The 16309-nt window shown below is 41.2% G+C and overlaps 1 protein-coding gene across 4 annotated transcripts in view; it reads left to right on the top strand.

Annotated features, from left to right (window-relative positions):
- AP1S2 (adaptor related protein complex 1 subunit sigma 2) overlaps nucleotides 1-16309 on the top strand; it is an 80015-nt gene that overhangs the window by 25583 nt on the left and 38123 nt on the right. For 2 of the 4 annotated variants that reach the window (XR_003942027.1, XR_003942028.1), the window contains exon 5: nucleotides 8185-8280. The exons of the other annotated variants lie outside the window; for them this stretch is intronic. The gene's annotated coding sequence lies outside the window, so the exon portion shown is untranslated. The remainder of the gene's footprint in view (nucleotides 1-8184; nucleotides 8281-16309) is intronic. 4 annotated transcript variants of the gene reach the window in all.

Below are 16309 nucleotides of genomic sequence, written 5' to 3' on the forward strand. Positions count from 1 at the left end.
CGGTCCTTGGACCCATTTTTTAAAAACATTTTTATAAGCAATATTGCAGAAGCACTGTCTAGAAAAGTTTGCCTCTTTGTGGATGATATAAAAATCTGCAATAGGGAATAGGTATTCTGGAAAATGTGGTTAACATGAGGGATCTAGCGAAGCCTGACGAATAGTCTAGAATTTGGCAAATAAGATTGAATTTTAAAAAAATGCAGGGTCATGCGTTTGGTCATAGCATTGAGCTTCTCTACAATGGATGTTGCTTGCAGATTCCTGGCTATGATACTCAGATCTTTGTTATGATATGGAGGAAAGGTTTGCTGGTGTAGAGAGGATCTCTTTGGCAGCAAGGTCAAGAAGGCAGCTTCCCAGTCCACTTTTGGACCTGCCTTTTCTAGGGGTTATGCATTTGGAGAGCAAAGGAGGCCCTACTATGCTCTGAAAACATTGGAGGCATATTTTCAAAGCACTTAGTTAGCCTTCCAAAGTTCCATAGAAACCTAAGGCTAAGTGCTTTGAAAATATGCCTCTTGGTATGCTTCACTCTTGCTCCAGACACTTCAGGAATCTTGCTCTAATCTCAGAAAGCAAAGAGTCCAAAACCCACAACCTGCTACCTGGCCAAAATCCAGAATAGTGGTGTTGCTCTAGGAGAACACAGCCAAGGTTCCAGTATCTATTTGGACAACCTTAAAATAAGGGACACTAAGATTTTATACAGACCGTTGCCCCCCCCCCCCCCCCCCCTATAATCTCTGAATGTTTGGTTCTAAAAAAGTTTCTAGCAAGGATACAAATTTTTGCCCATCTGTAATCCCTCCAAATTGCCAAACACGAGTATTTTGATCAAATCCTTAACGTCAAGAAATACTTAGAGAGCTCTCTTCCCTCCTACAATTCAGTGTGATCAAACCAGCTCCACCAGTGATAGCAAGCAGGGGGTTTAAAATATTTCTTGATCACATAGAAAATGGAAAATGTTTCCCTGGGTACCTTAATTTCCTTTCTTCAAAAAGATTGGCCTCTAGTCACAGAGGTACATTTGTTACTGGAAGTATCTCAGGTTTGTAATAATGAAACACCACTTTGGTACCATGATCAGCTATTCAGCCTGGCATCAGCTCCATGTGTGTTCATGAAATCTCTACCCATGGTATCCATGTATCTGCATAGGCTGGGAGTGCATGTGTTTGCCTATCTGGATGATTGTCTGGTCAAGAGCCTCTCTCAGAAAAGGAGTCCAGATATCATGGATATAACCTTCCAAGTACTGGAGTTGCCATGGTTCATTATAAATGACCCAGTCACATTTGAGTCCAAATTTGGGGTTCTCAGATGAGGCCTCTGGCTATACCCAACCAGTCAGGTTTTCAGGATACCCACAATGAATATGCAAGAGATAGATTTGAATACAGCAAAGGCAGTACATGCAAATTTTGCATATATATTCATTGTGGATAACTTGAAAACCAGACTGGTTTAGTGTATCCAGAGGACTGGGTTGAGAACCTGTGCTTCAAATAGATGGAACCACCACGCTGGTTTATTTGGTTTGGCAGATCTTTGACAGCAGACAGTTTGGAGAAAGTTGAGATTGTTGGGCAGGCTATCCTGGGATGCCTTACTCCTAATTTGGGAAGTTTTCAGTACATGTATCTTCTCATACTACTGATAGAGAAGATTATTTTGAAGCTCAAGTAGGATCAGGGGGCCATAACATAAGAAAACATAGTTAATTATGTACTATCTTGACCGGTTAGTTCTTGGCCGTTTATAAGTAAAACTTTGATAAATACAATCCAATCCAATTAAAGTAATAAACAGAAATGAATCATAATGAGCAATAACACGTTAAGAACCCTCATTTAAATATTTTGCATATAGCTTGTTTTAAAAAATTTGCAAAAGGTACATTTTTATTCTAATCTAAGGATTAATAAGGAATTCCATAGTAGCACTGCTGATCCATGCAATAGACTCTTAATACTAATTTAAAAGCTGAATTAACAGGAAGTCCTGTTCCATTCAAGTGCAAATCTCATAAAACATGAGAATTTGACAATCGAATCGGAGCCAAACCATTTAATATTTTGAATGATAAATGTAAGACTTTAAATTCAGTTCTGGCTACGATGGAGAGCCAGTGTCATTGTAATAAAGCAAAGGCTCTATAGAATTTAGATTTAGATAAAAATAAGCTTTGCAGTAATGTTTTGAAATAATTGGATTCTCAAGGATCTTTTTGGTAGCCCTGAATACAGTGGGTTACAATAGTCAAGATTTGATGAGTGCTATACAATCCTTTGAAGACCATGGTGTCTTAGTGAAAGGGTTATGCGAAGGTTTGGTTTTCCTCTTCAAGCTATATCCATACTGAAACCTATTAGACTAGGGAATTCCTCAACACTTACTTAAGATTGGGGAACAATGCATTCCAATGTCAGGTCTGTAGCCCTCACAGCCTGGATGTTTACAGAGGTTGGCTGGAAGAAGCACAATAGAAGTTTACTATATTTTGGCAGCTCTGTTGTATAACTTTTTAAATGCTTCTTTAAAAGTATGGAGTTGTTCCCGGAGGATTGGAGAAGGGTGGATGTGATCCCTCTCCACAGAAGTGGAAGTAAGGAGGTGTTTTGGAGCTTCAGGCCCGATAGCCACACCTCTGTGGTGAGTAAATTAATGGAAATACTTTTAAAACAGAGTACAGTGAGGTTTCAGGACTCCAGTGGATTGCAAGACCTGAGGAATCGTGGTTTTATTAGAGGTAGGTCTCGTCGGAGAAATCTTTCTTTGGGTGACCAGACAGCTGGATTGAGGCAAAGTGCTATATGTGGTATACTTAGATTTAGCAAAGCCTTTGACATGGTTTCACACAGAGGAATTATAAATAAACTGAGTGCCGTTGGTATGGGCTCTAAAAGTGACTGGGTTAGAAACTGGTTAAGTGGAAGGTGACAGAGGGTAGTAGTAAATGGTGCTCACGCTGAGGAAAGGGATGGTACCAGTGGTGTGCCACACAAATCACTCTATGGCCTGGCTCTTTTTAACATTTTTGTAAGCGATATTGCAGAAGGGTTGTCTGATAAGGTTTGCCTCTTTGGTCTTATCCTCAAAATATGTAATATAGTATACACACTTTATGGTGGTATGGATAGTGTGAGGAGGAACCTAGCAAAGCTTGAATGGTGTGGAATTTGGCAGCTAAGATATAATGCTAAAAAAAAAATGCAAGGTCATGGATTTGGGCTGCAAAAACCCGAGGGAATGATACAGTGTAGGGAGTGAAGTACTGTGTGCATGAAAGTACAGAACTTGGGGTGGTTATATCTGATAATCTTAAGGTGTCCAAACAGGTAGAAAAGGTGATGGCAAAAGTTAGGGTGCATAGGGAGAGGAATGGCCAGCAGGAAAGAGAAGGTGGTACAGTGCTTCTGTGTAAGTCTCTGATGAGACCCTTTCTAGAGCACTGTGTACAAATCTGGAGACCACACCTTCAAAAAAAGATATAAACAAGATAGAGTTGGCCCAAAGGTCTTTACCATAAAGCATCTGGGGACAGACTTAAAGATCTCAATATGTATATTTTGGAAGAAAGGTAGGAGAGAAGATATTTCTTTTTCTGTTCTAGGAGAGATTCCATTGTATGGTCTTATGGTTTTGAGTGGAAGCTTTGTCTAGTGCCAGGGTCCATGGTCCTCGGGCCACAACACAGTTGGGTTTTCAAGATTTCCACAGTGTATATGTATGAGATCTATTGCATACAATGGAAGCAGTACACGCAAATCAATCTTGTGCATATTCATTATAGAAATCTTGAAAAACTTACTGGGTGGTGGCCCTCAGACTGCTGTTGCCTATCCCTGGTCTAGTGTGGGAGGGACTCCCTAGACCCTTTTTCCTGTCCCACACAAAAAGTACTTGAATATCTACTTCATATCTGAGTCGTTTAAAAACAGTTCATTAAGGTACACCATAATGCAATTGGCACTCATCACTACCATGCAGATGAGAAACTTATCTCTGTACAGCTTCTGGTTTGTTTTATGTGAGGCTTCCTTGTGTTCAAGTCTCTTATCAAGCCACCTACTGGTTCTTGGTATCTTAAATGTTTTTACCAACTGATTAAAGCTACTGTTTGATCCACTGAACTCAAGTTTCAAGTTCTAGTAAACTTATAAGCTTGGACTTTCTATCCTGCATACTGGACAGCCATCTAGGCAGCGTACAGCCTAAAGTAGGGAAAAAAGTGTAGTGCAGTGCGACAGACAGGACTATGTGAGACAGAAGTAGAATTGCAATTTTGGAAGGTCTCATTTTTGGTAATAGTAACTTCAGCATTCAGAATTATTTGATTACACACCTTACTAGGGTACTCACGGTGTGGTATAAAATACAAGCTTATTTAGAAATTCAAATCAATGATTGCCCTACCTACCATTTATTTATTTATTATTTATTTCGATTTTGCTGACACCTTTTTCAGTAGTAGCTCAAGGTGAGTTACATTCAGGTACTCTGTTTGTACCTGAGGCAATGGAGGGTTAAGTGACTTGCCCAAGATCACAAGGAGCAGCAGTGGGGTTTGAACCGGCCACCTCTGGATTGCAAGACCGGTGCTCTAACCACTAGGCTACTCCTCCACTCCATTGATTTAGTCAAACTTGAGAAACTGAAGGATTTGTTGGTTTTATGTTTAGGGGGGGGGGTTACGTTTGGCAGGCTCAATGCGGCTTACATGGGGCAATGGAGGGTTAAGTGACTTGCCCAGAGTCACAAGGAGCTGCCTGTGCCTGAAGTGGGAATTGAACTCAGTTCCTCAGGACCAAAGTCCACCACCCTAACCACTAGGCCACTCCTCCACTGTTGCTACTATTTGAGATTCTACATGGTATGTTGCTATTCCATTAGCAACATTCCATGTAGAAGTCGGCCCTTGCAGATCACCAAAGTGGCCGCGCAGTCTTCTGCTTCTGTGAGTCTGACGTCCTGCACATACATTCCGTGTAGAATCTCCAATAGTAGCAACATTCCATGTAGAATCTCCAATAGTATCTATTTTCTTTTTGTTACATTTGTACCCCGCGCTTTCCCACTCATGGCAGGCTCAATGCGGCTTACATGGGGCAATGGAGGGTTAAGTGACTTGCCCAGAGTCCCAGTAGCAACATTCCATGTAGAAGTCGGCCCTTGCAGATCACCAATGTGGCCGCGCAGGCTTCTGCTTCTGTGAGTCTGACGTCACAACCATATAAAAAGCCATATTTTGACAAAGCTTCCTATAATCTGGTTCTGCATGGATCTGTAAAGGCAACATATTCCACAATCGTGGACCAAAGAACACATATCCTCTTTATGTAGTTCATTATGGCGCCTAAAAATTATGTACCTTTATCTTTCAAATACTAAATGGCACAGCTCCAGACTATATAGAAACATTGAAACATGACGGCAGGTAAAGGCCATATGGGTCTGCTCATCCTCTTTTTCCTAAGCAATCCCACATGCTTATCCCATGCCTTTTTAAATTCTGACACAGTCCTTGACTCCACAAACTCCACCGTTAATAAACTTACCTCATAGTTTCTTGCCTCATACTTAGTGTTTCTATCTCAGACTATACCTCCCAAAAAGTGATCTACATAACTGTTCACTCTGCAGACTTCACTTACCTAGGAACCAAATGGTGGAATTCCTTATCACCCAAAATAAGAAATATACAGGAATATGCTAGATTCTGCAAAATCCTCAAATCGTTTCTATTCAAACAAACCCTCACAAAGAACAACCATATCTCAAACAATTAATTATTACCTGAATTGGTTATTACTCTATTTACCATTAACTTTCTCTTTTCTTCATGTACAATTTCTCATTCATAACAGATTTTCTAAATGTTAAACATCCATAGCTATCCCAGTATGTTTATGATATTGTGTTGTAAAATTGGATTCTTACAACAAATTACTTTCTTATGCATTATTCTTCGTTATGTATTCTATACTGTTTATTGTAAGCTACATTGAACTCAGACTTGTTTGGGATAATGTGAAATATAAATGTCACAAATAAAATAAACAGGAGAAAAATCACAAGAGGAAAACAGACGAGGCCAGGTTAAGGAAGAGAGGTGGGACACTACAGTAGAAAGGCACGGAGTGATTGTCAGACTTAGCAATCAATGGAGATTAGTAAACACAATGACGATCCCTAATTTGGGAATGAGAGTCCATATGTAATTGCTGACACAGGAGCTGTCTGGAGCAGTTCCAGAGTCTCTCAGCACTATAGAGTGACATTTGTGGGTTCTCAAGTTACAGTCAAACTAAAGCTGCTTGCAAGAAGATGTGGATAAAACCCTAGAGGGAATAGAACCGGAAACCGTCGAATGAAGAGTAGCATCCTAGGTGTTGACTTGGGGACAACAAAGGAAGGGACACAAAGCAGTCAGGAAACGAGGAGAAAAATGGGGCAATGACAGAGGGTCATTAGATTTAAAGATCCTGATGGTGACAGGTGGTCTTGTAGGAGGGAAGCAGCAATACAAAAACAAGGCAGTAAACTACCTCAAATGTTTACCAAAAAGGAGGTGTATAAACTTTTTAAAATTTGTGTCATCGTTATCAGCTGGCCCTGTAAACATCTTTCACAAAAGTTTTATATCTTGGTGCATTCTCAGCCTACTACATCTTTGATAGGAGTAGCCTAGTGGTTAGAGCACCAGCCTTGAGATCCAGAGGTACCCTGTTCAAATCCCACTGCTGCTCCTTGTGATCTTGGCCAAGTCACATTACCTCAGGTACAAAATTAGAATGTGAACCCTCCAAGGACAGCAAAAATGCCCAGTCTACCTGAATGTAACTCACCTTGATCTACTACTGAAAAAGGTGTGAGCAAAATCTAAATAAATAAAAAAATAAAATGTACAATAATTTCTTGATTTCTGAAAAGACTTCCTCTTTATCTGCCGTCACTTACTGTGTTACTATGTCAAAACACCATTACAGATACCTTTTGTTGCCATGGGACTTGGGGTTCGTACCTCATCATTAAACTGCTTTTGAGCCAGTGGAGTCCACTCAAGACCTGGAAAGTGCATTTACTAGTAGCAGTTACTTTGGCTAAAGAATTTGTGAACTTCAAGCCTTGTTCACCGATGTATCATACATTCAGTTTCATCTCAAGGTGTTTTCATGTTAATGTGGAAATAGTGCTTCTTGTGTTTTGCTCTATACCTTATAGGTATCCTCATGGGAAATCCCACACTGTGGTTTTCAAAAGAACTGAATCAGAAAATCTGTGTAGCTGTACTTCCTTCATCTTGACTTAATTTGGATATTCCTGTAGCCAGCTGAACTTTTGAAAATGTCAGAGCCACTGCATCTACTATGACTGCTTTGAAATCTGCTTTGCTGGACACTAACGCAAGGCAGTAACTTGGTTTTTACATCATATCTTCATTTCACACCACTGTTCGGACCAGTCCACATTCAGAGACATAGTAGTGTTTGGTTGCGCTGTGCAACCAGTGTCTTTGTAGCATTGGCAATTTTTGCATCTTTGACTGGGCTGCTCTTGGGCAATAGATAAACCTACAACTAAACTGAGCAACCGCTTGTGTACCTGACTCAGTCCTGCTCATTGATGGAAAAGCATTGGCTTCTCACTTATAATAATTGTTTTTTCGTAGATAACGGGATTGATCAGCCACACAATACCTCCCACCCCACAGAGGGGGTAACATTCATTTTTGATCTGTGGAACTGAGAGGACTGCTGTTTGCAGGAATGGCCAGGCATACTCAACACTTACACTAGTTCTGAGCTCTGGGAGAGCCATACTGTCCTGGTGCTGTTGAATGACCTTCCCCATTTATTTGTCTGATCAATCCTGCTGTCTAAGGAAAACACAGGTTAAAGGTGAAAAATTGATTATATTCATTGTTTTATGTGTGTAGGAGTGTTTATAACACGTAAAAGTGTAGTAGAAGTGATGTTAAAAAAAAACCTATTTTGGTTGTTAAGCATTTGTCTAGTAGCTCTCCTTTAGCTTTTTGGTATACAAAATCCGACTGAGGGAAAATGCAATAGTTAGAAGTATATGGAAGGTTTTTTTCTTATTTTGTGCATTGTGAAATTTGAACAAATAATATTAGAAGTTACTTTTTCACCTTACTGCTTGGTTTTATATTTGTAGAGCCAGAATGAAGACTGGGGAGGTTTGTCTGAGGATATCTTATGATAAAAGAGCGATCTTAAGGCACTAGCCTTTTGACCTCCTTCTAAAGAATTGGTACAGTAATTACTAAATTTATCATTTTGGTGGCATGGTTGAAATGGGATGCTATGTGGTAATGGTTGCACGTTAAATGAATTTGAAACCCTTGCTTGAGGGCAACGTGCAAGGTGTTGGGCATAACCGCCTGCAATGTTGCATGATGGTACGTAGTGCTCTAGCGCTTTTAACTTTTCCTTTTCTTTTCTTACTAACGGCATCAGTTGGTAGTTGGTTGGATTAGTCATTGCTGACATTTTACTCTAGTTGCCTGTTGGAAATCAGGGTAATACGATATATAAATGGAAAGCTTTAGCTTTGCTACAGTGTGTGTGTGTGTGTGTATGTGTGTGTGTGTGAGAGAGAGAGAGCGATCTCTGTCCAATACACACACTTTTAGGGGGAAGGAGTGGGGAAGTTCCACTTAAAGAAGGAATGTAAAAGCTGTTGTATTGCTTTCACTTCAATATATTGTCCATAACTTGTATTTAAGTGCCGTGTGTTTTGGCAAGGTCATGTATGATTACATTTGTGGCACTACTACAATTGAGAAGAGAAAAAGGTAAGCAATTGTAATTTCAAAATCTGTCCATATTCAAGCCTTACTATCACGTTAGCTATTTTTAGTTCATATTTCCCACTTTATGCCCAGAAACTCAGTGAATTACATTATAAAAACCAATGATCATATAGGTATAATATAGTACAGTACAATTAACATACTGATTTAAAAAGACAGGTCATCCGACATCCCAACCACGTTCATGGAACAAATTCCACATTTATGTAAACCCTTACCGTTTCCCTGTCAGAGATCATCATTCTTCATCCTTCTCACCTATATAAACCTCAGTTGCAGATAACCTCATTCTACATAGAATGTAGAGACTGTAATAGAGACCTCCAGATCAAGACATTCTTAGTTCTGATGGTATTTTAGAAAAGGATCTGCTGAGGGAGTCTTTTCTGAAATAACCTGTAACAATGCACACATTTGCCAGCACATAGAGCCAGGCGCAGGCCAGTTTCTGAAAACACATGTTGAAAAAAGGGATGATACAGATCTGGCAGCTAACACATGAAGGTGTTGGAACTTTCACATGGAGGGGTGATTTCTCAACTTCTGTGTGCAGCTGCCCCATTTAACAACCCTACACATATAAGTGCCATCAATTAAGTAGTGAAGCTACAATTTTAACATGGTTTAATTTTGGAGGCAGAAATAAACCATATAGGATTAAGGCAGTTACTCCCTTAATCCCCTGTGTGAAGCCCCTGGCCAAAAAGAGCACTTTTTAAAAAACTTGTGCCTGCCTTTTAACTGGTGGAAGTTTTCCCCTATATCCGTGTATTCCATTTGTAACATGGAGAATACATATGTAGATTTTAGTCCTGTGCAAACCTCTGCTATTCTTTGCATGGTAACATAGTAGATGACGGCAGAAAAAGATCTGCATGGTCCATCCAGTCTGCCCAACAAGATAAACTCATATGTGCTATTTTTTGTGTATACCCTACCTCGATTTGTACCTGTCCTTTTCAGGGCACAGACCGTATAAGTCTGCCCAGCACTATCCCCGCCTCCCGCCACTGGCTCTTGGCTAAGCTCCTTAGGATCCATTCCTTCTGAACAGGATTTCTTTATGTTTATCCCACGCGTGCTTGAATTCTGTTACTGTTTTCATTTCCACCACCTCCCGCGGGAGGGCATTCCAAGCATCCACTACTCTCTCCATGAAAAAATAGTTCCTGACATTTTTCTTGAGTCTGCCCCCTTCAGTTTCATTTCATGTCCTCTCGTTCTACCTCCTTCGCCTCTCCGGAAAAGGTTCGTTTGCGGATTAATACTTTTCAAATATTTGAACGTCTGTATCATATCACCCCTGTTTCTCCTTTCTTCCAGAATATACATGTTCAGGTCATCAAGTCTCTCCTCATACGTCTTGTAACGCAAATCCCTTACCATTCTCATAGCTTTTCTTTGCACTGCTTCAATTCTTTTTACATCCTTCGCAAGGTACGGCCTCCAAAACTGAACACAATACTCTAGGTGGGGCCTCACCAACAACTTATACAGGGGCATCAACACCTCCTTTCTTCTGCTGGTCACACCTCTCTCTATACAGCCTAACAACCTTCTAGCTACGGCCACCGCCTTGTCACACTGTTTCGTCGCCTTCAGATCCTCAGATACTATCACCCCAAGATCCCTCTCCCCGTCCGTTCCTATCAGACTCTCCCCGCCTAACACATACGTCTCCCAAGGATTTCTATTCCCTAAGTGCATCACTTTGCATTTCTTCGCATTGAATTTTAATTGCATGGTGTTGATCTTCATTTGTAAATAGTGATTTCTGAAATTGGTATTTGCATGTCTGTGCAATATACATAATAACAGCATTTAAATTATATATGTGGCTATATCTCAGAAATGACTTTAGCCTGATAACATATTAGTGGTGTTTATTGTTATGTTATCTGCTATCTTATACTCAAACACCAAATTAAAATCTTGCCCCTCTTGTTTGGTTTGGCTGTGGTTAAAAATATTTGGGGGAGGGGCAGGGACAGTTCATTTTCTCAGATGAAAAAGGAACTTTTGGGAGGAAATAAATGACTTGGGATGCATGTTTGGGTTGACTTATTAATGATTCAAATCATCTGTATATACCTCCGGTTTCATAAATCTACAGTAAAGCTTCAGAAACATACATGAATTTTGAATATTCTGAAGATATATGTATGTTTCAGCAAGAGTAGAATAAGACTCTTTTTATCCGAGACCTCCTAGAATCTTTGAACATTGGCTTCCTATTTATAAATGAAACTTGTCTCATGGAGACTGAAAGCCCACTCATTCAGACCAGATTGGTCTGCTTCTCCTATATAGACTCCTGGGCTAAGGTAGAATACTTACTAGCCAGGGCCATCTCATCCATGCAGACCCAATTCTCCAGACTTATCATCTTAAGTGACCTAAACCTACATCTAGAAGAGGATGATATATCATCAATGTGCGCAACTTTAAATTACTCTTGGAAATGAGTGATCGCAAACTATTTACCAAAGGTGCTACCCATGTATTTTATTTTATTGCATTTGTATCCCACATTTTTCCACCTCTTTGCAGGCTCAATGTGGCTCATCATGGATAATGGAAAAGAGAAGAGAAAAGACATTTGTTGTTACAGAAGTATTTTGGGTTGCATGGTAATGGAATACATGATAGTGATATAACAGAAGGCATTATTAACATTTCTGGATAAATGTGGGAGTTAGGACCACACCCTAGACCTTCTCACCTCTTATCCCCCAAGCACAATCAGTTCTTTCCATTCGAAAGCTATTCCTTAGTCTAATCTCTACCTATTAGATTTTACCATTGATATGTGCCTCCCCCCCCCCCCCCCCCCCCCCCCCCATCCAAACATAATCCTCACAAAGTGATATACACCAGAGGGAAAGTAAATGATTCCTTCTTCTGGTTCACCCTTGGTAAGTCTGTCACTACCTGGAGCCCAACACAAAAATCTGTTAAATCTTTCTGCAATAACAACGTAAGATCAATCCTAGACAAAATTACTCGCATCACTACCAAATGGGTCAGAGCAAGCAGAGACTCCCCATGGTTCTCCGATGAGCTAGCCAAACAAAAACGAGAATGCTGCCAATTAGAAAAACACCAGAGAAAGAGTTGCCTGACCGCCAACAAAGCATCTTGTTAAAGTGCATTTCGCCTCTACAAATCAGAGGTAGCCAGGGCCAGGCGTAACTACTACAGCACTTTAATAGGCCAAGATTCCCCAAACAACAAAAAGCTCTTCACTTTAGTAAGAAAGCTAATGGCCACCTCTGTTCCGGGTAAGACACAGCATGTTATTCCACCAGCTCATGACTTAGCAGACTTCTTTGCAAATAAGATCATCCAAAGCCAGTCTTACAGACGACAAAACTCTTGCCTCAACACTATGTGCAAAAACTACTGTATGTCCTACTCACGAAGCTGTCTGACCAAACATGAACCTTGTTCCAATCATTCACACAGTAGGCACTGATGTCGCTATTGTTGAAATTTGCACGATCTCACTGTATCCTTGACTGCCGCCCCACATCTTTACTTCAATTGATCCCAACTGATGTAGTGAGATGGCTGACTGACAGGCTCAGTGACCTCTTAGAAATGGGCTCACTACTCCAAGACATGGGCAAAATAGTTCTGACACCTTTGTTGAAGGTCGCAGGCCTTGACCCGACCTCTGCTGCTAACTATCACCCTGTAGCTAGCATTCCCCTTTTTACGAAGATATTGGAAACGTATGTCGCTAGACAACTCTCCTTATACCTGGAAAGATTTTCAGTCCTACACTGCTCACAATTTGGTTTCAGACCAGCACATAACACAGAATCCCTGCTACTTACCCTAACTATTTATGTCATCATAAGTACATAGGTATTTCCATACTGGGACAGACCGAAGGTCCATCAAGTCTAGCATCCTGTTTCCAACCGTGGCCAATCCAGGTCAAACAACATCTGTGCAAGGGACACCAGGTTATTCTTCAATTTGACATAACAGCAGCTTTTGACATCGTTGACCATACACTGCTCCTAGGACAATTAGACCAAATTGGCATCTTGGGTTCCGTTCTCAGCTGGTTCAGGGAATTTTTTTCAACAGAAGCTATGCTGTCAAACAAAAACCACTTCTCTCCCAGCTCTGGCATTCAGAGTGTGAAATCACACAAGACACTCTTACCAATCACACCAAAATACCCAGTGTACCTAAGTCACCTTCAGCTACTACTGAAAAAGATGTGAGTAAAATTCAAATAAATAAATATTCAACGTCTTCATGTACTTGCTGTGCTCTTCACACCTGGGCCTAGGCAAACTCCTGTTATTATATGCTGACGATATTCTGCTCCTCTTACCGATATCCCAGCCTACCCTAGATATAACTCAGTAACTGCCTGAGTAAATGCCATCCAGAACTGGGCCAGTACAAACAAACTAAAACTGAACCCACACAAGACCAAGACCTTATGGTTCCATAACCCAGGAGTTCAAGTCCCAACCTCAATAACAATAGGAGCTGATAAGACACTTGAAGTAGAATCTGAAACAAAAGTCCTTGGAGTGCTTATTGACTCTTCCTTATCCTTCTCTCCCCACATCAACCAGCTATGGAGGACTACACTGTTCAAAATGAGGCAGCTCTGACTGGTACATTTACTCTTCGACCAGAAAGCCTTCTCACTGCTGGTTCAAATGATTATCTTATTTCACCTGGACTACTGCAATGTCAATACAGAACACCTCAGCAAGACTAATTTTCAGATTAAGCAAATACAAAAGTGTCTCATCTTACCTGGTCAAATTACATTGGCTCCCGATGACTGAGCGAATCAGGTTCAAAGCCGCATGTTTTATCTTCCAGATCCTCTATGACGTTACGTCCAGCCTATTGATTGAACTATCATTACTAAGCATGGCTCACTCAAAGAGACTGAAAGACCAACTGTTCATCTCCCCTCAGTCTTGGAAAGGATCTAAATTCATGAAAGCCTTCAGCTCACTTTTCCTTGTAATCGGAACCTCGATGGGGAATTCTCTACCCATTGGAATCAGAACAGAGAATGTCTACCTCAGCTTCAGAAGGAAGCTAAAAACTCACGTGTTCCCTAAACCTACTGCTAAACTTACACCATCGTGCCGAGACCTACAATCTCCTGACCCATAGATTTTCCCTCTTCTACAACACTGTTTTGCCTTGATTAGAGCTGTCCATTGTAACCTAAATCATGGAAAACCGCACTAAACACTGTCCAGGGGATATCGGCATTAAAGCCTGACTTCCCCCACTCCTCGGATAGCCCATTGGGCAGCTTGGGCTATTTTTGGGCTCCTTTTGGGCGTGGTTTGAGCTGGGATATTTCCTGTTCTCATAAACATAATTTTATTGCATCATTTTTTTTATTTTTTTTTTAGGTTAAGCCATCTGATTTTAGGATGAAAGCTGTTCAAACATAAAGAGAAACATTTGCAGGGTTAATTCTAGCTTCTTGCTCACCACCATCTTCTGCTTCCTAGCTATGTGTTGCAGCATGATATTTTTAGCACTCTCAATATTTTCTTGTAATTGATATTAATCTATCTTTTTTTTTTTTTGTTACATTTGTACCCCGCGCTTTCCCACTCATGGCAGGCTCAATGCGGCTTACATGGGGCAATGGAGGGTTAAGTGACTTGCCCAGAGTCACAAGGAGCTGCCTGTGCCTGAAGTGGGAATTTAACTCAGTTCCCCAGGACCAAAGTCCACCACCCTAACCACTAGGCCACTCCTCCACTGTTGCTACTATTTGAGATTCTACATGGAATGTTGTTATTCCACTAGCAACATTCCATGTAGAAGTCGGCCCTTGCAGATCACCAATGTGGCCGCACAGGCTTCTGCTTCTGTGAGTCTGACGTCCTGCACGTACGTGCAGGACGTCAGACTCAGAAACAGAAGCCTGCGCAGCCTTCTACATGGAATGTTGCTAGTGGAATAGCAACATTCCGTGTAGAATCTCCAATAGTAGCAACATTCCGTGTAGAATCTCCAATAGTATCTATTTTATTTATGTTACATTTGTACCCCGCGCTTTCCCACTCATGGCAGGCTCAATGCGGCTTACATGGGGCAATGGAGGGTTAAGTGACTTGCCCAGAGTCGCAAGGAGCTGCCTGAAGTGGGAATCGAACTCAGTTCCTCAGGATCAGAGTCCACCACCCTAACCACTAGGCCACTCTCCACTGTTGCTACTATTTGAGATTCTACATGGAATGTTGCTATTCCACTAGCAACATTCCATGTAGAAGTCGGCCCTTGCAGATCACCAATGTGGCCGCGCAGGCTTCTGCTTCTGTGAGTCTGACGTACGTGCAGGACGTCAGACTCACAGAAACAGAAGCCTGCGCAGCCTTCTACATGGAATGTTGCTAGTGGAATAGCAACATTCCATGTAGAATCTCCAATAGTAGCAACAGAATCTCAATAGTAGCAACATTCCATGTAGAATCTCCAATAGTAGCAACATTCCATGTAGAATCTCCACTAGTATCTATTTTATTTTTGTTACATTTGTACCCTGCGCTTTCCCACTCATGGCAGGCTCAATGCGGCTTACATGGGGCAATGGAGGGTTAAGTGACTTGCCCAGAGTCACAAGGAGCTGCCTGTGCCTGAAGTGGGAATCAAACTCAGTTCCCCAGGACCAAAGTCCACCACCCTAACCACTAAGCCACTCCTCCACTATCATCACCCATAATCAACTATGAAATAAGATTATGACCTGATTGCAGCTTATGCAGTCTTTTATGCTTTAAAGAGCCAGTTTTGAGAAAGGCATTGAATATTCTTGAAAGCAGAAATTTTATGTGATACAAGTCTGGCCAGGGAATACTATCTGAAGAGATTGATATTGATGAGAAATGCATTTCTGGGTAAGTTTCAGAGGAGGGGGGGTAAGCAGCTGAAGAGGCAACCTTTGGAATAAGGAACAGAATAATTGGACATCAGAACCTGGGAGGGGAGAAGGGGAGATGAGAAGGTTGAAGGACTGCATGGGAAGGAGGGTGGGGAGTGCATGGGGAGAATATTTTCATTTTTTTTGTATTCAAACTGATCATTTTCAGTTTAGTGCATGTTCTTTTGGTAGTCAATGCTATTAGAGCATACAAAATGAAGTAGCATGTCGTTTAATGAAACTAAAATGCACATATGTGAAGAGGTGAGAAGGCTTGCACCCTTGAGAGTGTTGGGTGGAGGTAATTAGAGGGCTGCACTGGGCTGGGAAGTGTGGACTCACCAAGGATAGTTTATTCCTTCCATCACATTCTCCTCCCCCACCAAAGAGTCGTTGAAGGGATCAAGTTTTTTTTTTTGTTTTTTTTTGTTACATTTGTACCCCGCGCTTTCCCACTCACGGCAGGCTCAATGCGGCTTACATGGGGCAATGGAGGGTTAAGTGACTTGCCTGTGCCTGAAATGGGAATCAAACTCAGT

The sequence above is a fragment of the Microcaecilia unicolor genome, chromosome 4, assembly GCF_901765095.1.
Source record: "Microcaecilia unicolor chromosome 4, aMicUni1.1, whole genome shotgun sequence".
Lineage (NCBI taxonomy): Eukaryota > Metazoa > Chordata > Amphibia > Gymnophiona > Siphonopidae > Microcaecilia > Microcaecilia unicolor.